Source organism: Myodes glareolus, chromosome 7, assembly GCF_982192425.1.
Source record: "Myodes glareolus chromosome 7, mMyoGla1.1, whole genome shotgun sequence".
Classification (NCBI taxonomy): Eukaryota; Metazoa; Chordata; class Mammalia; order Rodentia; family Cricetidae; genus Myodes; species Myodes glareolus.
The window spans coordinates 17992455-18014035 of record NC_142032.1 but is presented as its reverse complement, the minus strand read 5'-3'; positions in this window follow the sequence as shown (position 1 = coordinate 18014035).

Below are 21581 nucleotides of genomic sequence, written 5' to 3'. Positions count from 1 at the left end.
TCTGCTGAGCGCTGAAGTTTAAAAGTGTACACCATTATGCCTGACTGATAAAAGTTGTTATTATTAACTAACCACAACTTTGTTTTCTGTGTATACACTTTCCTAATGTGGCTTAGAGCCAAGTATTCCTTATGAAAGCCAGATGAACTAAAAGCCAAGATTCCATTTTGAAATTAAAACAACATTGGAACGTTTTAACTCAGCTCTATCTAAACTTTTCTCTTTTTTAACATTTATTTATTTACTGGGGTAGGGGACACTTGAGGCAGGGGTTTCACGAGGAGGTCGGAAGACAACTTCTGGGAGTCAGCGCTCTCCTACCACGTGGCCATGAGGCTTGACAGCAAGTGTCTTTCCCTCTGAGTCATCTCTCCAGTCCCTACGAAATATGCTCCTTTCTCCTAAGGGTCAGGTCTTGAAGAACCAGGCTATTGCCTCTCAGAGATCGGTTCTTTGGTCGGTGCACTGAAATTTGAGGCTAGTTGCCTGAGGGCGTCACCAAAACCTAAACCACGACTGGTGTAACACTCTTCTGAGGCAGGCGAGTACAGGAATGGTTTAGGGCCCGGAGACTCCCAGTTAGTCTGGGGCTCCACAGCCCCTTGTAATAGTGCACACCTGCTCCCATCTCCCAACCATAGTATACATTTCCAGACCTGGTATCGGTTAACAATCAAATAGTTTCTGTTCAAGAATATTCCCAACATATCCACATATAAAAAAGAAAAAAGGGGAGGGGAGCTGGTCTGGCCGGCACTGGTTTTATCTATGTTTCCAGTAAGGCGAAGCCATGTCCTCCCTTTCAGAGAGAATCTCCCACTTACCAACTGTGCCTGTGAATAACTGGCTGTGCTTGTGGTGCAGTCCAGGAAGAGACGGACATGCACAGTGAGAAAAACGAGTATATGACCTAACCTATCAGTCCAAAGAGAACCACCCAAAATATACCCTTTGTTGACCAACTCCTCCTTCCTGTAGGCCATGTGAAGAGTCAGCTGCTGCCTGGAGCCCTTAAACACTCTCTCCTGGGGCCCACTGACACTCTTGGCAGGGGATCGCTCCCTAATCTGTACTCTTACTTGGCTCTGAATAAAGTTATTTTTCTTCTTTTGCAAATCTTTTGTTTTCAACCCTTTGGATAAGAGGCCGAAAACATTGAAACATCCAGCTCACGGAAACGGTTCTTCTCATCAAGGGGAACTCACTGTGCTCTTGACACAGAACAGGGCTGTGCTGGGCATTTGGAATTCAGACTGCCCAACAGACAACAGGCTCCCTGTCATATTCCACAGTGATGGAAATAAATTATTTACCAGATCAGCATGGAGCGGAGAGCACCGTCAAGAAAACAAGCCAGAGACATAACAGATTAATGGTGAAGAATTAACCCCTGATGCCCTGGGCACCTGCTGCATCTAAGAATTAACTTCTCTCAGCTACAGCAGGGCTGACAGTTGTCGCAATAGTCCTTGAAGGAATGGGAAAGGCAGTTACTCAACATATTTCTTTTTCCTTTTTGGTGCTCAGATGAGGAATCTAGCTAAAATCAAGGGCGAGAGGTTTCTTTGACCATAAAGGTGATGGGGAAGTCTCTCTGCGAATGTGTCATTTTCTGAGACCAAAATGAGGAAGAATCAGCCTTGCACAGAGCTAAAGCAGCACCTTTCGGGTAGAAGAAACTGCAAAGCTCTGAAGCCAAGAGCAACTTGGCAAATTTCAGAACCACAAGCGGATCTGGTGTGAGCAAGCCACTAGAGAATCATGAGATGAGACTAGAAAACACACAGGCCAGCAAGATGGCTCAGCGGGTAAAGGTGCTAGCTGCCACCTTTAAGTCTGAAAACCTGAGTGTGCTCCGGGAAAGTTGCCTTCTGACCCTTCCATATGCACAGGAACACTAAGTAAGTAAATAAAAGCAATAGAAAGTAAACCGGAGTGAGGGTCATCCTGAGTTTAGCAGGCCGTGACAGACTGAGTTCTATAATCAGTATCCTCAGTTGAGAGGACTGGAAGAAACTAGTCAGAAGAGATCTATGTAGTACCAGGGATACAGCTCGGCTGTTAGAATGGTTGTCCAGCCATGCCTGAGGCCTTGGGTTCAAGCCCCAGCACCACACACCGAGGTAGCACATACCTGTCTTCTCAGTACTCAGGAGGTGGAGGCAGGAAGGTCAGAAGTTCAAGGTCACCTTTGATACATAATGAGTTCAAAGCCAGCCTAGAGTACACGGGACCCTCCTGAAAGGTGGGGAATAGACAGAGAGGGTTGTGATGGTGTTGCCTTGAAAGACATAAGGTTAAAATGTAACATTAAGACTTATAAACAGAGAGTGGAAAGATGGTGCAGTTGGTACGAGCACTGGTTGCTCTCCCAGAGGACCTGTGTTTGAGTCCCAGCACCCACATGGCACCTCACAATCATCTGTAACTCCAGTTCTGGAGGATCAGACATGTTCTTCCGGCCTCTGCTCAAATCAGGCATGTACATGGAGCACGGACATGCATACAGGTGAAACACCCACACGCATAAAATAAAAACAAATAAATCCTTAAAAAAATTTATAAATATATGCTTCCTTCTGCTGTCAGTAATTTTCAATAAGCCAAAACACAGAATTTTTGTCAGCTTTGGCGACCCCTGCCTTTCAGGATGCTCTGGATCTGAATTTTCACTGTCCTCAGGGGGATCCGCTGAAGAGCAGCTACTCAATGGCTTGGCCCCACAGCAGAGCCTTTCCTTGCATGTACCGGGTCATAGCCGTAAGCCGATTAGAGGGGCAGGCTGCTGAAGCTGCCTCCCACAGGGTACCAGGCAGGTTTTAATCCTGGAGCAGCTAAACAGTCATTCTAAGTCCTATTCCGAAGAGATGCTCCAGAGCTTAGTGGCGTTCTACAGATGACGGAGGCTTGCAACTTCAAATGCCAAGAAGAAAGAGACACCACGTGGACATTTCTGTGGACTATTCCTAGAAAGGGAGTCCGACACCTGGGGGGCGGTCCAGGACAGAGACAGTGGAAGAGGAGCACCCTGGGGAGGATGGGGATGGGAAGGGAACACAGTGCTCCCTCAGAGGGTGGAGGAGTCTAGGGTGGTTTTGACACAGCCACTTCTGTTTGGAGGACTTGGGCAAGAACAGGGTCAGCTCATAGCAGTGACTGTCAATCTGTGGGTCATAATCCCATCGGCAAACCTCCATCTCAAAAAAATATTAGTCTTACCATTCATAACAGTAGCAAAATTACAGTTAGGAAGCACCAACGAAAGCAAGTTTATGGTTGGGGTCACCACAGCGTGAGGAACTGTACTACAGGGTTGCAACTTAGGAAGGCTGAGGAGCCCTGGTGCAGAGAAACAGAACAAGATCCACTCAGAGTGACTCCAGTTCCTACCTTGTTCTTAGAAAAGTTCCCTGTGAGGAAGCTTTTAAGTTGTGAGGAACAAAACAAAACTGTACCCACTTTCTTTTGGGGCCTTCTGGTGCTATGCAGAAGGCCTGTTGTTCTTCTCATCGGCCTGTGGAAGCTTCAACTGCCTTCAGATTTCATCACAGGAAAAATAAAAACCAAGCCAGGCGTGGTGACACATGCATATAATCCCAGCACTTGGAAGGCACAGGCAGGTAGGATCTCCCATCAATACAGACTCCATTTACATGTTTCTCAGCTTCCTTACTGTACAGGACTTCAGAAACCTCCTGAACTCTGCTATGACCTCTTAACCCTTTAGAGCCGTTCTGCAACCTACATATATGCAGGTGAGCATAGATGTATTTACTGAATGAAGTATAATGTGTGATCTGAAAGTTAATATTAACAATTAAGATTGGAATAATAACTAGCGTTATTGTTTAATGATACCAATGGATATCATAGAACACCAATGTTCTATGATACACACACACACACACACACAGCCTCCATCTTCTAGAAGAGGCAGATAGCCACAGATTGACCAGTCAGTGTTACTATGATGGTCTGTGTTGTTGGAAGTCACACCAGGTAATGATGTGTGTGACCCGAGTCAGATTTAGTCTACTTCTAGGCTGGGAGGACATGAGCTTATAGAGCTGTCAATCACCTTCTCCCTCATGGGAGAACCTGAGAAAGAAGCTTTCGCCAAAGACAAAGACACTAAAAAGTGGAGAAATTTGAGACTACAGGACAGGCGCACCCGATCCAAATGTGTGTGAAGTCTTCATGCGTACATCTTTAGCTGCCAAAGACACCAATGCTAAACAGAAACGAAACATGTACCATAGCATAATAAGAAAAAGAAGGTATTATACTTTTAAAGATATTTTATTTTTGTTTATTGATCTATTTATTTTTCATTTGAGACAGGCTCTCACTGTGTAGCTTGGTCTGGCTGAAATTCCATATTTAGACTAGGCTAGCTTCAAACTCACAGAGACCCACCTGCCTATCAGTTGCTGGGATTAAGGTGTGTGCCACCCATGTCTAGTCAAAACATTTTTTTTATTTATGTGTCTCTGTGTGTGTGTGTGTGTGAGAGAGAGAGAGAGAGAGACAGACAGACAGACAGACAGACAGACAGACAGACAGACAGAAACAGAGAGAGACAGAGACAGAGACAGAGAGAGACATAGAGACAGAGACAGAGAGACACGGAGGGGGGTCCCCAGAGCTGGAGTGACAAGTGGGTATGAGCTCCCCAGTGTGAGTGCTGGAAACTGAACCCAGATTCTCTGGAAGTACAGCAAGCTCTCTTACCCGCTGAGCCATCTCTCCAATCCAGGCTCATGACTTTTAATGCTAAGACTATAGATTTCCTATAGGTTGTAATGGATAATCATCAATAATAGTCAAGCCTGTAGTCATGTTAGACTTTCTAGATATATAGACATATATTTTAGTTAGACATTCTTCATATCTTTCAAAGACTACAGAATATGGCATTTTAAATGTTTTAATAACTTAGGGCTTTTCATGACAACGAGACATGTCTGCTCCTGGCAGCACAAATCTACTTCAAGAGGAAGATGGGCATTGAAGAGGCTCCTTATGGAGTTTGATAGCCATTTGGGCAAGAAACTGCTCTTGCCTGGACTGATGCATAGACTGGATACAAAGAACCCGCAGAGAGAGGACTACTGAACTTGTCTAAAGGTGAGATGGTCTTTTGGGGTTCCTGATTCATGAAAGAGTCTGCGAGACATTCTGCAGGACACAGCAGATAGTGACTGAACTGCCTTTGAAATTTCCTGCTTCATGGAAATGTCTGCTGGATACTATGGGCCTGTAGGCCGAAGATGGATGCCCCAATGGTACAAAAGAACTTTGGGTGACTGTTCAGACAGCGAGATGTCTCTGTCATTTCTAGAGTTTGGAAGTTGCTTATTTCTTGTTTAATTAGGTAATATTATATCCTTCTGAAGTCTTTGATGGAGTTGAAGAATGGTTAGTTATAGTTTTCCTTAATTATGATAAAAGATAAAGTAGATATAAATATTGTAACTGTAATTCTTGCTTGATAACTGTTTTGTTATATGCAATTTTACTATGTTAAAGTTAAAGCCTTTCTTTTTTGTTTAAACAGAAAAAGGGGAAATGATGGAGGAGGGTTAACTGTCTATGTATTACTTTCATTGGTTAATAAAGAAACTGCCTTGGCTTTTGATAGGACAGCAACTTAGATAGGTGGAGTAGACAGAATAGAATACTGGGAGGAAGAAGGCAATGAGGCAGTTGCCATGACTCTCCTCTCCGAGACAGCCTGGTAAGCCACCACCTCGTGGAGCTACACATATTATTAGAAATGGGTTAGATCAATATGTAAGCGTTAGCTAATAAGAGGCTACAGATAATGGGCCAAGCAGTGTTTAAAAGAAAAAAAAGACTATAGATTTCCTAACTTGTCTCATGAAAGCAGTTATGAGTTCAGGTAGGTGGGGGGTGGCAGGTATATTTCTTCTAATTGGTCTTACTAGGAAATTAGCAAGTTACTCCAGAATAGTTAGTGGATCCTTTGACTTGTCATTAAAACTTTTTATTGGTCTGTGAATAATAAAGTAATTTTATTGGTTAGCTATAAACTACAGTGTATATAAATATTCAAGTACTTTGGAAGAGCACTTGAGGAATTGTGATCCTGTTATTTCTTGGCTTATTTAGCTTGACCTGACTTCAAAAAGGGTTTAAGGAGGCTCATCAACTCCTTTGATCTCAGCGTGGTGTCTCCAGGCCCAAGGCCTGGCTGGGATGATCTATAGGAAGTCAAAGAGACCTCTTCCCTCCGCATGAGCAGAATATGGAGCTGAGAAAGGTTTTTATTTGTCTGTTCCCAGGACTGTATGTAGAAGGCCAGCAGGGTGTGAGCGGAGACAAGCAAGGGCCCACCCTGAAGCTGCCAGAGCCTGGGCTGCAGGTGTCCTGGGCCTCCGCAGACTGTACCTGCATCCCAGCCACGGAGAACTTAGCCAGGGTGTGAGGGAAAGGAAAGTAGGGAATACCCAGGAAGGGAAGGGACATGGTGAGGATCGGATTCATCGTTTCATTGAGGACAGATGACAGGTGAAGGGGAAGCCTTTGTAAATAGTGGAATTTAATTTTTAGGAGAAGGGAGAAGGCATGTGTTTGCTTAGGCATTTGTCCAGTGGCGTTCCGCAAGGTTCGAGGGTCTGAATGAAGCCAGTGTTTGAGCAACCTGAAGTCAGACCCCAGGAGGGAAAGGGACACTGGGTAGTGCAGGCTGTGTGCAGGGAGGGAGCATAGTAAGACAGATGGCATGCTGCATGTGGAAAATGATCCTTTCCATGCAGGCAAGCTTGCCCAGAGTCGAGTTCCCTCACTTGTAGACTGTACTGGGGATGATCAGGCTCCCCAGTGTTTTCCATTGCTGTGGACAAGGGGAGTTTTACCAGCTCACTCCTGATCAGGCTCTGTGGTTCAGATGCTATGCTGTGCAAACTGAGTTAGACTCCAGCATGTTGATATGGCAGGTGGGGAGACTTGAGAGCAGACCCCTCACATACCAGATATACACATGGATGCACACATGTCCCTTAGGTCCAGGTGATGCAGCTGCTAGAGACAGACAGCCTGATCCCTGCTATGGGAACCTTGGGCTTTTGGCTTCTTCGGCCTGGGACGCTTACAGCTCTGTTCTTGGTGAGCCTTCCCTGTTCTCCTTTTCGAATTAGCTGAGCAGATGATACTGTGGTGTTTTAGAAAGGAATACAGGGAGGCTTATAAGACCTGCTCAGATAAGTCATCCTTAATCATCTGGCCTCTTTATTTCCTTGGCTTTTCATCTCTGGGCTTCTCTGTAAATGGAGGCTTCCCTGTCCCGCCTGGTCCCTCAGCCACTTTTAAAGTAATCACTCAGAGGTGTGTACATCTTGCTGCTCTAGCAGCTCACTGGCAACTTGTTTCTTGGGCAACAGTCTTGTGTCTCTCCCAACTCTGTCCTTTCTCCCTGTATCTCTGGATTTCCTGCCTATCTCTATTCTATCCTGCTATGGGCCAACTCAACTGTTTTATTAACTGATGGGAATAAAACATATTCCCATCATCCAAAGGGTTACCCCACAGCACTTCTCACTTCAGACACAAAATCTTTTGATGTAGTAAATTGTTTTAGTCTTTGTCTCCTCCTCCAAATTTGCCCAACCCCCAAAAAGGTAGAAACCACATCTCTCTGGTTTGTCCACCAGATCTCCTGACCATCCAGATAGGGTTTGTCTCACCTTCCAGGTGAACAGGTATACCAACAGTCTGTCTCTGTCACTGGCTACACACAGAACACTTTCTAATAAAAATGATTTATTTGTATGTGTCTGAGTGTTTTTGATCATGTGTATGTCTGAACATGTGTGTGCAGTGCTCATGGCGGCCAGAAGAGGGCAACAAATCACCTGGAACTAGAGCTGCAGATGGTTGTGAGGCACCATGTGGGTGCTGGGCACCAAACCCCAGTCCTCTGGGAAAGCAATTACTCTTTTACCTTAGAATCATCTCTCCACCCCTCCCCCAATACTTCTGACATCAAATATGATTTGTTCCCCACACTAACAACAGGCTCTTCAGTCCTATATACACTAACTGGGTCCCCAATAATTTGATTCTGTTATGACACTAACTACTTGCTAGGAACTGAACTTGGGTCCTCTGGAAGAGCAGCGAGCTCTTTTAACCACTAAGCCATCTCTCTAGCTGTTCTGGGACTGAATGAAAAGGGGGGAGGATTTGAGCACACACACGTTCCTTGCTCTCTGCTCCTTGGCTGTCTGTTCAGCGGCTGTCTCAAGCATCGACTGCTATGGCTTCAGCTATGAGTCAGAACAACCCTGTTTTTCCCCTAAACTGCTTTTGAGAAAGGGTTTTGTCCCTTTGTTTTGCCTTTTTCTTTCATCACAGCAAGAGGAAAAGAAACTAAGACACTCTTCCCTTGCCCTACCCTGGATCAAAAGGTCAAAAGGGCACAATAAGGGACCGGAAAGATGGCTCAGCCGGTCAGAGAACATACCTGTAATCAGAGTTTGGTTCCTAAACCCACAGCACAGCCACCTGTAACGTCACCTCTGGGGACACGATGGCTTTGGCTTCCATGGATACTACTGTCATGTGCATACACACACTCTCTTTCTCTCTGATGTATAATCCTTTTAACGCTCAGGTAAAGCTTTTAAGATACATTAATAGGCCAGGCACAGTAGCGAACACCTTTAGTCCCAGGACCTGAAGGGCAGAAGCAGGAGGATTTCTGTGAGTTCAAGGCCAGCCTGGTCTACATAGTGAGCTCCAAGGCAACTAGGACTACATAAAGAGCCTGTCTCAAAAAACAAACAATAAAGATGTATCAAAGAACACAGCCTTCCACCAACCCAGAAGCTAAAAATCTCACCAGACAGCCCTGGAAACATACCAGTGTGTTCTCTGCTGCACCGTAGCCTGCATGGGGGTCCAACCAGTGTATTCAGGAAGCACCTTGATTTATGTCTTTCTCTTGTTCTTTGCCCACACAAGTTCTTATTGTGAAATGTTTTGCTCTTTTGGCTTTTTGAGGAGTCCACCACCCTGCTCCCAAATAAATCACACACAAAGACTTATTCTTAGTTATGAATGCCCGACCTTAGCTTGGCTTGTTCCTTGCCAGCTTTTCTTAAATTAACCCCACTACTTTTAGCCTCTGGGCTTTTATCTTTCTCTATTTCTGTATACCTTTCTTTAGTTCTTTCTCTGTGGCTTGCTGTGTAGCTGTGTGACTGCCCCCTGATGTCCACCTCTCCTTGTTCTTTTGCTCCTCTTTCTCGGTTCTCCTTTTATTTATACTCTCTGCCTGCCAGTCCTGCCTATCCTTACTCCTACCTCACTATTGGCTCTTCAACTCTTTATTAAGATCATCAGGTGTTTTAGACAGGCAAAGAATCACAGTTTCACAGAGTTAAACAAATGCAATGTAAACAAAAGTCACATATCTGATAATAATATTCCCCAACACTTCCCTTTTTTCTTTATAAACAAAATGAAACTTTTAAGTTTAACATAGTAAGACCATATACAATAAGAAAAATTATTAAGTAAAGATAACATTCACAATGTACTGAATTCCAATTAATTTGTGTCTGGTAAATTTTTTAAAAATACTCCATAATCTATCCTATCTTATGAAATTCAAAATTTTATACCTAACTTACTTGGTATCATATCTAAGAAAAACTTCAACTATAACTACTAGTATTTAACTCCAACAAAGACAACAGAAGGATATAATATTATTTAAGTAAACAAAAAGTTCTTTGCAAATTACTTCAAAAAACTCTAGAAATGACAGAGACATCTGACTGGACAGTCACCCAAAGTTCCTTTGCAATGTTGGGGTATCCATCTTTAGCCTACAGGCCCATAGTATCTGGCAGATTTTCCAACGAAGCAGGAAATTTGAAAGACTGCTCTGCCAATTTTGGCAACGTTTGTCAGTCCCTTTCCTCTGTGTCCTGCAGAACGTCTGGCAGTTTCTTCTGTGAAGCAGGGACCCTGAATGACCATCCTGCCTTGATTTGGCAAAGTCTGCAAGAGTCACTTTCCTGTGGTTCTGCGTGTCCAGTCTGCACTGCACACAGTCAAAGGCAAGAGCAGCGTCCTTGCTCAGTGGCTAACCTTGCCACAATGATAACAAACTCCATAAGGAATTTCTTCAATGCCCGTATCTACTCTGAAGTAAATTGGTGCTGCCTGGAGCAGATATGTCTCATTGTTATGAAAAACTTTAACAAAACATTTTAAATGCCACATTCTACAGGTCTTCGAAGTCTTTGAAGACCATCTATTTATCTAAAATATGTCTCTATATGATCTGGAAAATATACCTAGCATATCTACAAATTTGATTGTTATAGATGACTAACTACTGACCTGTGTTTCTTGATTGGCCTAAAGAGTTCATAGTAATAGCTTTCAAAAACTAGAAATTTACCTTACAATTTTAAATGAACTGTGTAGGTATAATACCTGAGCAAAAACATATATACAATATGTCGTAGCAAAATAACCTTAAATTGGTATCAATATACAAAATCCTTTTAAAAAGAATAGAAACATATGTGTGTGTGTGTGTCGTAACAAGAATTTCCTTAGATTTGTATCAATATACAAAAGTCCTTTAAACAAGAGTAAAAGCGTATATACAGCATAACAAGATTGACTTTGAGTTTGTACCCATATACCAAACTCTATGCCAATGTAAAATATCTGAGATTAACAGTTGTCCTTTCCCCCTATATTCCCCTAAATATAATAAACATCTATGGCCTACAAAATAATCAAAGACCACCCCCACACCCCCTTTTCTCTTGGGAATGTGGACACTGTGTTCTCTAGACTTCTTCCTGTTGAATGTGGGTGAAGTATTTTTAGGGCCTCAGAGAGAAAATTTGAGATAATGGCCAAGTCCTAGGAAGATCAGTTATAACCTTTGTGGATAGATATCACCTGACAAGCCTCCCTTCATCAAACCAGATCCAAATCAACTTGGAATGAAACCACAGTCTCTTGTTTCCTGTGGGGAAAAAAAAGCAAAACCTCTTCTCCAAAGCATTTTGATTTCCATTTGACAAATACATTTTTTGACTTTTTTAAAGTTGAGACATTCTTAAAATATCTAAGTTGGTTGATTTCAACAATCCTTCTTTTTTCAATTTCAGGTCTCTTAGCAGCTGTCCTTTCCCTTTTCAGCAATCAAAAAGTCAAAATCAACATGATACCATACAGAATCCAGACTCCCTGTGGTTTCCCATCTTTATGTGGTTTTTTTTCCTTTTACCTTACTTTTACTGTTTCTTTAAAGACTTATTTAATCATTTTTATTCTATTTCTTTCATTGACTGTCTATATTCATTTTCTTTGGTTCTTAAGCCTATGCACATTGTAAAACACACTGGAATGTGTTTAGAGGATTATTCCATCTGGACCTCTTTTACTGCATATCTTTTAACCTTTTTTGACCACACAAACCAACTTTAGAGTGCTATGCTACATCTGGATCCGTAGTAATATCCACTTGTATTTTAATAAATAAAGCTTGCCTGAAGTTCAGAAAGGGAAACAGCTACGCTGATCCACCTTACAGACCAGGCAGTGGGCACACACACCTTTAATCCCAGTAACCATACGAATTTGTCATAGAAATCAGGTGGTGCATGCCTTTAATCCCAGCCCTAGAGAGGAATGTAAGGTAAGGGGAGACAGCTCTCAGACACAGTCTCATTCTGAGGCTTTTTGGAGGGAGGATCGCCATTTTTGGAATGAGGTAGAGGTAAGAGGTAAGTGACTGGCTGTTTTCTTTTCTGACCTTTAGGTTGAACCCCAATTTCTGTCTCTGGGTTTTTATTAACCATGCTATGTGGCTCTTCTGCATGCTCTAGAAGGTAGCTCTGTCCACTCTCAGCTCAGATAGTGAAAGCCAAGCCCAAAGCTTGCACCCAGGTCAGTTGGTCTTGACCAAGAACTGCATGAAGCCTTTCTAGCTATGGAAGCCAATGCTTGCATTGCCACAAGGAGTTTTTACTTAGCTTGCTGGTTCTAGTTTCTATTTACCCTGCTTCATAAATCACACATGGAAGCTTATTCTTATTTATGAATACTTGACCTTAGCTTGACTTGTTTCTTGCCAGCTTTTCTTAACTTAAATAGTTCTGACTACCTTTTGCCTCTGGGGCTTTTATCTTTCTCTATTTCTGTATACCTTTCTTTACTTCTTTCTCTGTGGCTTGCTGTGTAGCTGGGTGGCTGGTGCCTCATGTCCTCCCCTCCTCGTTCTCTTGATTCTCTTTCTTGATTCTCCTTCTGTTTATAGTCTTTGCCTGCCAGCCCTGCCTATCCTTGCTCCCGCCTTGCTATTGGGCGTTTAACTCTTTATTAGGATCATCAGATGTTTTAGACAGGCAGAGAATTGCAGTTTCTCAAAGTTAAACAAATGCAGCATAAACAAAAGTCACATGCCTGAAAATAATATTCCCTTTTTACACCGGAGTGAGCTTACCATTTGGGGTGATGTAACTACATGTTCCCAGAAGGCAGCCATTCATATTTGGCCCCACACCAATTATCTTACTCTCACAGATAAGAGCAGTGTTTGGCATCAACACATCCATCTCTCAAAGTTGTGTGGATTTGAGAATCCTGAGGCCAGGCCAGGAGATCAAGGCTCGGGGCATATTTGTCAGATTTGGAGATCACACGCTGGATTAATATCCTGGATCTAACAGGAGTGAGTCTGACCCCACAGTACCCAGATCTCATGGACTGGAACTGATTTTCAAGCCACGAGAAGTCACTGGGTCCTCCTGTTCTCCTGCTCCACTCTGTCTTCTAAGTCTCACAGGAAGAAGTCAGGTGCTGCAGGGTTTAGTGAGTTTGACTCTTTGGGGAAGAGAGAAGAACCCTTGTTGGAAGCCATGTGGCACTGACCAGGCAGTCTAGGACTCTTAGTATCCACACCCATGAAGTGTTCCACATCTACCGACAGACAGTTTGGTGCAAATACGGGAACCACTGAAAGCAAACACAACAGCTGTTCAAAGACTGAAGTCTCTGTTAACACAGATACTCTCTGGGTAAAGTTTGCTACACTTTGATCTCTTACAACCTGTTGTACAGGGCCAGAGATATGGCTCAGAGAGTAAAGGCAGCTTGCTGGCAAGCCTGATGACCTGAGTTCAAGTCCCGGGACCCACATGGTGGGAAACAGTGAACCATCTCATGCAAGTTGTCTTCCTATTCCCACATGCATGCCACAGTATGTGCCAAACAATAAACAGTTTCTTAACTGTTGGATATTTTGTTTTCTGTGATTTTGGGGGTGTGGTGGTATCACTGGGATGTTACTCTGTCTGAAAACTGGGTCCCCTCCTACCTCAAAGCCCAGATGCTTATGCTGATGTCTTAGCTGACATTTTTTCAGCCTAAATAATGATAGTCCCCAAGGAAGGGTGGGCAGGAGTGGCTTTCCCCTCCTTGCTATTTGATGAGAAACTCATCTTTAGTCACCACAAGCCCTGGATGAGGCAGGTAACATTTCTGTGTTTGGGGATTGTGTTTTAGTTTTATTGTTTTGATGAATGACCATGACTCAGCAAAATAGGGTTCTTTTTGCTTCCCCCCCCCCACATAATATATTTTTATTAATTGTTTGGGAGTTTCTTACAATGCACCAAGGTCACACTAGCTTCCTATTCCTCCTAGATCCACCCTACCACCCTTGTGCTCCCCTCCCAAATAAATTAAAAGAAAAAGAAAAATACACAATGTCCAATTTGTATTGCCTATTACTAATTAGAGCATGGTCAAACTTCCAGCCCTGATGTGGGATTTCCCTCTGTATGCTCTGAATTCTTATTGGTTAATAAAGAATCTGTCTTGGGCCTGGCAGGGCAGAAAGAGGAAGGTGTGGAAAACTAAACTGAATGCTGGGAGAAAGAAGGTGGAGTTAGGGAGAAGCCACGTAGACCCACCAGAGACAGATTCTGGATGGAACTTTATTTGGTAAGCCACAGCCATGTGGCGATACACAGATTAATAGAAATGGGTTAAATTAAGATGTAAGAGTTAGCTAATAAGAAGCTAGAGCTAATAGATCAAGCAGTGATTTCATTAATACAGTTTCTTTGTGGTTGTTTTGAGTCTGGGCCAGAAACAAACAAGCGGCCTCCTACAACACAGCCCCTTAAAGATAACTGAATTCTTCCCCATCCTCCCCACCCCTGCCCAAAGCCATCAGCTGTGAAGAGCTGCACTTCTGCATCTTCGTCACAGTTTTTAAGGACTCTCTTCAATAGCTTCCTGTCTAGACTATTCCTTTGGGGAGGAGGTTGTTGCAGAGGCTTCTCATTCAATGTCTCTCCTTCTCAGTTATGAGTCTGTAGTCATCAATACCATTGCAAAAAAAAGTCTGCTTGCCCATAGCAGCCTGTGGCAGCATGGAACACCGACTGACCTCACATGGTCTCTGGCAGCAACATGGACTGTAGACTGAATTTTCTTTGGGCTGCCTTTGCATCTGTCCTTGGGGTTTTGACAGGATCCATCTGCAGCTGCAGCCACTAAGAGCCCCTCCTGTGCACATTCACCACGTTCCTTTACAAAGAACCCTGCCTACCTCCCCTTTCTCTTTCTCCCTTTCCCTCCCTCTCCCTCCCTTCTCCCTCCCTTCTCCCCTTCCCTCTTCTCTTCTCTTCTCTTCTCTTCTCTTCTCTTCTCTTCTCTTCTCTTCTCTTCTCTTCTCTTCTCTTCTCTTCTGCTGCTCCTGTCCTCAGATACTGGTCTACCCCCTTCCTTCCCACCTTCCCCCTTTTCCCATTCCCTTTCCCCCAATAAAAACCCCCTCCAAGTGAGCTCTATAGCATGGCGTCGTTCTCTCTTGCATCACTTCTTAAATAAATTATAACATTGGTTTCCTGATGGGGGAAAGGCTCTCCTGGTACTTCCTCCTGCCTCCTGCCAGTTTGAGGCGCACCAGGACCCTGGTCTACATACCATAGCTTTGCTTTTCCAACTAATCAATCACTGGGCCCCTCCATCCCTCCATCTAATACTGGCAAGATCAAGATTAGTGAACCCTGCTTCTCCACCTCTGGTCACTTTCCACGAGTGAGGACTCATCTCTTGAGCGTGGTTTTTCGCCTTTGGGCCTCATCAAGTTCTGTTACCAGGCAACCACAGCACTCCGGCTCAGAGCCCTGGGCCTCTGCTCTGTGTTTGACAAATCACTGAGGCAGCCTGTGCCTTCTTGAAATCAACCCTCTCTGAATTCCTGGGACACTAGGAATTACAGACCTTTGGGTCTCGCTTATCCGTCTCAGGGGAACTTTGGCATCGACTGTACCTCCATCTTTTGCACTCAGTGCCCGATTTAAGGGCTTCTAAATTCATCTACCTTTGCAGTCAGATCTGCCCCAAATACTCCTTAGATATTGCTTTCTGATCTGCTCTCTTCCACCTGCAACAGATCTGCTTTCTTGTCTCTGAGGGCTTTGCCTTCCATCAGTATCAACAACTGGGTCTGTGTGGGATTTTCCACATCTCCCCTGGATGGGAGGCTTCCTTTCTCCATCACAGTCCTTTCCTCGTCTTCTGGCTTTTCTCCAAGTCCTGGTACTGGATGATTGTGTCTCTCTCGGGTTCGGAGCCCTTGGTCTCTCTATTCTTGCATGATGGCATACTGAAACAGCTTGTGCCCAGGTACTGGATGATTGTGTCTCTCTCGGGTTCGGAGCCCTTGGTCTCTATTCTTGCATGATGGCATACTGAAACAGCTTGTGCCCACTCAGTCTGTTCCTCCTTGGATCCCTGGGATGCCAGCATATTTCAGGCCTTGAATATTCTTTCTCTATCTTCCTCTGAATCATCCTTGGGAACTGTGTCATGCACCTCCTTGCTCCCATGGAGATGTCTTTTGAAGACCTCCTGACCACTCATTTTAAATCAAATCTGGCCTTAGTATTCCTTGGACCAGACAGTTGGGGGATAGAGAAAGAATTCTCCACTTTTCTTTCCTTTCCATTGCTTCAAAGCCCGCTTTCTACTGGATCGGGAACCCCCACGGAAGTGGATGTTTCCTTCCTTGTTCTCCTGTCTTTAACAACCACATTCTGCTTCATCAGTTTCTTTTCTATCTTCAGTGATGCATTCAGGATTATTTATGTTGCTTGAAGTGGCTTCTCTTCGTGGTGTTTTATAAATTTCAACACTGCCATCTGGCAGAATATGAAATGGAGACTTGTTATTAATTATGAAAGCTCGGTTTTAGCGGAGGCTTGTCCCACTAGCTTTTATAACTTAAATTAGCCCATTTACATTAATCTATGTTTTGCCTTGTGGCTTTTTACCTCTCTTCCATCTTGTCTGTTTCCTCTCCATGCCCTCTGACTAGTGTCTCCCATGCCTAGATTCATCTCCTCTCCCCCCACATCTCCAGAAGTCCCACTAATCTCCTGTCTAGCTATTAGCCATTCAACTCTTTATTAAACCAATCAGATGGTTCCTTGGCAAAGACACATCTTCACAGGGTACAAAAGGATTATTCCACAACAGTGGACCACAGACTTCAGCATGGTTTCCAGCAGCAGCACAGATCACAGATATCAACAAGGTCTCCTGTGGCAACCTGATCACGGACATCAGCATGACCTCTGGCTGCAGCAGGGACCGCAGATACCAACACGGCCATTCTTTCGAGGAGGCTTAATTCAGAAACCAAACTGTTCTTCATCCCAGATATCTTGCTGCTCATAGTCAGGGTGACTATGCAGTTGGGCAGGCAGCACCCTAAGAAGCAGTGCCTGTGAGAGCTCCAGGCTGCTGTCCATCATCTTGCCCTTTGCGCTGGCCACACTGCTGCTCCCTGGGGGGCACAACCTTCATGTTTGCCGCCCACAGATACATGCTGCCTCATGTTCTCCTCTTCCCAGCAGGCCAAGCAGCATGAGTGGCAGCAACAATGGCGGCTCCACGCTTCGGGTTGAGCGGCAGCACTGGCCTTTTAGGCAGCAACGGGACAAGAGAGCTCAGCGGTGCCCAGAGCCTCCTGGCAGCCTGAGGACCGGAAGCCATGCTCCTGTACCTGTCACCACTACCACACCTCTAGTCTCACTTCTTCCACCCTCTTTCCCATCTCTCCACCACACATTCATTTGACAAAGTGGAGTTGCAATCCGCAGTGTGTCCAAACAGCTTTACATACAAATACTATTTACATACAAATACTATTTACATACAAATACTATTACGGTAAGTCATTGATCTGGCTCAAGGTTTCTGAAGCCCCATGAATACTGGAATCTCCCTGAGACTTGTCTTGGCTATCCTGTTGTTGCCCAGAGTCAAGGCGATCATGCACTGGGCAGTGCATCCAGGGGCAGGATCCGAGTGAGCTCTCTCGGACTCCCGAGGGAGCTGCTAACTCCATTTTGAAGGCCAGAACCATTATGCTGTATTGTTACAAATAAGCTTCCATTTTACTGTAAGAGCCGAGTTGCTGGTTTTCGTCTGTTTCATGGAACCTGGCCTGCCGCAACCCATGACCTTGACTTACTTTTGAGAATAAATACCTTTATGCTCCCTAACCCTCCCTAATCACGTAGCGAACACAGTTCTCTTTGAAACTTTTCTGTATTTCCCTACTATCCTATCGTGTCTCTTCTGTAAACCTACTTTACAACTACTCACAATTTTACTCCTTAAAGGGGCCCAAAAAATGGATTCAGGGCTGCTCTCTTTAACTTAGGAAGCAGTTGCTGGCCAGCTCTTGGGTGCATCACAATAAAATCAAGTTTGCTTCCAATGTGGCTCAAATTGTAGTAGTGGTCTTATTCTCCCCCTGCAGAATTAGCACTCCCCAGGCAGACCATCATGCTTGCTGCTCTTGAGCTCCCGGGATCCCTCACTTCTTCCCCAGCAGGGAGAGCCCCAAGACTGGCACCAGCGGAAGAGCCACGCTGAGGGCGGGGCTTGCAGGCTGAGCTGCGATGCCGCCTAGTGGACCACCGGGCGAGGTGAGCAGGTGGTGGCCCAAGTCTCCCAGCAGCCCGAGGACGGGCCCTGCCGGGCAACAACATGCTGCTTTGTTTGCAGACATGCTCCCGTTCATACCACTGCAGAGATTCTAGTTCTGAATCCCTCTGCCGCCGGCACTGCCCCTTTCTGCCATTTTATTTTCCAGTTCCATGGAAGCACTTTTTAAGAGCATCCTCCCATGAGACCTGTGGTCCCAGAGATACTGTGCGCTCCTCAGGCTCATCGTCCACTGCCGAAGCCTCCACCATGGGAGCCTCCATGGGTCTCTCAGGCTCCTCCGAGCGGCCCCACAGCCTCATGGATGCCACTGCTGCCATCTTTCAGTTTGTTTGCGTGTTTGTGTTTGTTTGTTTGTTTGTTTGTTTTTTCAATGGTCATATAGCAAATAAAGGTCAGAACTACAATTAAAACTCAGGTCTGTCAGAGTTCATTAACTATGATGTCCTACAGCAACAAGAGACACCAGCCATTCAGGCTGTCGTTCTATATGGAAGATTTTTTTCTTTAAAACTCTAGCTATAAAACAGAAAGGTATGGCTGGGTGGTGGTGGCACATGTCTTTAATCCCAGCACTCAGGAGGCAGAGGCAGGTGGATCTCTGAGTTCAAGGTCCGCCAGGTCTACAGAGTGAGTTCTAGGACAACCAGGGCTACACAGAGAAACCCCGGGAAAGAGTGGGCAGGGAGGGGGACATCAGTATGGAAAATTGGAAGTCAAAGGACCTTCTTTCTTGTGCCAACTCTGTCCATCTCTACCCTCATGACTTCACATCAGTGTCTCTCTGTTTCACACCTGTTATAACACAATCCTTGAGGCTGGAGAACTTACAAAGTAAAGAAGTTCACTTGAGTTACAATTCCAGCAGCTGAGTCCTAACAGACACCTGTTTCCTGTCAAAGGCCTTATGTCTTCTCCCTTCATTGAGAAACAGAGAGGAAGCGACCAGAAGCAGAAGGGACTAGCGGATGGGGTGGCCTTGCTTGGAAACAACCCACTCTAGCCTGTTACTGCAGATCAGCACTCATTTATTTGGAGGGCAGGGGCTCCCGATCTAATTATCTTGTATTTGGCCCCACCCCTTACAGCCTCCATTGCTTCAGTGCCACCACCCTCCTGGGGATCAAGCTTCCAGTACATGAACCTGAAGGGACAAACATTCAACTGTATACAAACCACACTTTGCCTTCTGGATACATGGAGTTGTACCATGGCCAGAATCTTCTGTATAACGTGCCCAGGTGTTCTGTGTAACCTTGTGATTTAATCTCACATCTTTGTACCTGAGTGGGCTGAACAACAGGCCTTAGAGTTGAGGTGAAGAGTCACAATAGCTTTTGTGCTTCAGCCTCAGGGTGGCAGGCAGAAGAGATCTGAGTGAGGAGACTGGAAATCTCTAGAACAGAGGGAAGTCACAAGGAGCTGATGGAAGTGCTCTCGACTTGCAGGTGTCTTTGTCACTGCCCCACCAGTGTTGAGACCATCTTCCCGGCTGACCCCCTGCAGACTTCTGTCTGCTAGCTCTTCAGGCAACAGCCCTGACTTTCAATTGAGCCCTGCCTTTGGCAGAATTCTTCAGTGACTCCTTGGTCTTCTGGGGATAAGGCCAAATTACCCTGTGTACTGGTCTCTCCCAGGCACCCAGCCTCGGCTCTCAGCATCTCACGCAGCCTCACAAAGCTGTATTCCTTGTAACTACCCCCCTGCACCCTCACCGGGACCCACAACCTTCCGAGAAGCTCCAGGCGTCTGCACTTGCCACCTTCTCAGCCTAACCACACCCCCTCGCTTCTTTACACCTTGCTCCCAGTATATCTTATCGCAGGCTTCACTAGTCCTGGGACAAGTCGCGATATTTAATTTGTATTTTAATAAATAAAGCTTTGCCTGAAGATCAGAATGCAAAGCTAAGCCACTAGAGGCCAGGGAGTGATGGCACACACCTTTAATCCCAGGATTTGGGAGACAGAGGCAGACAGATCTCTGTGAGTTCAAGGCTACCCTGGGGTACACAAGATTGATCCAGAAACAGATTCAGGTGGTGGTGGCGGCTCACACCTTTAGTCCCAGTGTTTGGGAGTCACACACGTATAATCCCAGCACTGTGGAGGTGGAAACAAGAACAGTATGGCTGGGCAGAGAGAGGAATATAAAGGGAAAGAGACAGAAACTCTGTGGAGTCTGAGGATTCGTGGAGACATGATCTCACCCTTTCGATCTGAAGATTTGGTAAAGGTAAAAGGTCTCTCTAGTGGCTTGGCTCTTTTGCTTTTCTGACTTCCAACTTGAACCCCAATATCTGTCTCTGGGTTTTTATTAGTCATGCTACAGAGACAGGGTTTTCTCGTGGGCTCCCCAGGCCCACCTCAGAGTTATGGGTCACAGCAATTATGACAACGTATTACAATCTTCTGAGCTACATTGCTACACTGAGACCATGGACCATGCTCCCTTTCTCTTCATATTTTCTGCATCCTTTGTGAACGATGGCTCAATAAAGATCCTTTATGAATCTTTATTGTACGAATGAAGGAAGGAAAGTAGGGGGCCGCGCCAGCAAGCACTCTGTAGTCCCATTTTGTAAACATCAGTTCTGTCTGATGGCTTTAGTAGCGGGAAACGTGAAGACAGAGTGACATTTAGACAATCCAGAAAAATGTGGCGTACATGACAAAGGCATCGCGTGTCACTGAGCTAAGTGGTGTCCTCTCAAGCTGCACCATTAGAAGGAGGGATCCAAGGGATTAAAACTGGAAACGGCAAAGAAACCATTAACCTTTTAGCCTGAGGAGAGACATCTCTTAGGAAGAAGAGGATACACCCTCGTCTCTTTTCCTTCTGACCACAGACCGAGAGCTCACAGATCAAGAAAGAATGTGTTCACTCACAGGAAAGGGCCACATCTTCAAGCTGTTGATGTGTGTGAGGCTGTGCCCCGAAAAGGAAACAGGGAGCTGCTCATCTCCTCAGGGAAAAGCTAGGTTCATTGGTGGAGCAGCCGTGGGATCACGCAGCACTGGGGACAGAGGACTCAGGACACCACCCTGATGAAGGTTCATCAGCTTGTATGCTAGCAGGCAAGAGATGGGAGAAGACACAATGTCTTTAGAAACATCTAGTTTGCTCAGTAATGCCTTTGGGACCAGTGGGTTCAGCTGGGATTCAGCCAAGCCAAGAGCACTGTCCTGCAGGACACCCTGCCAGCACACGCCAGACTACAGGTGTGCCATGTCTCCTACAAATCCAGAAACTATGACAAAAGGTGTCATGTTTCCCTTACAGAGCTCACAGGTGAAAGGCAGGGACCTGGACCCTGTAGGTCAAATCCCTTCTTTTCTAGGGAACCACTGGCTATTGGTCCCAGGCACTTCTGGCTCCCCTCAGCACTGCATTCATTTTGACAGCTTCATGCCACACCACCCTGTCACCAGCTCCGTGTTGGACTCTGGAGACAGATGGACAACCAGCTGGAAGCTGTCTCAGCATGCCGTGCTCACTGGCATGGGACCCAAACCAAACTCCCAGGAAGAAGGTCTCCAGAAACCTGCTGGAGG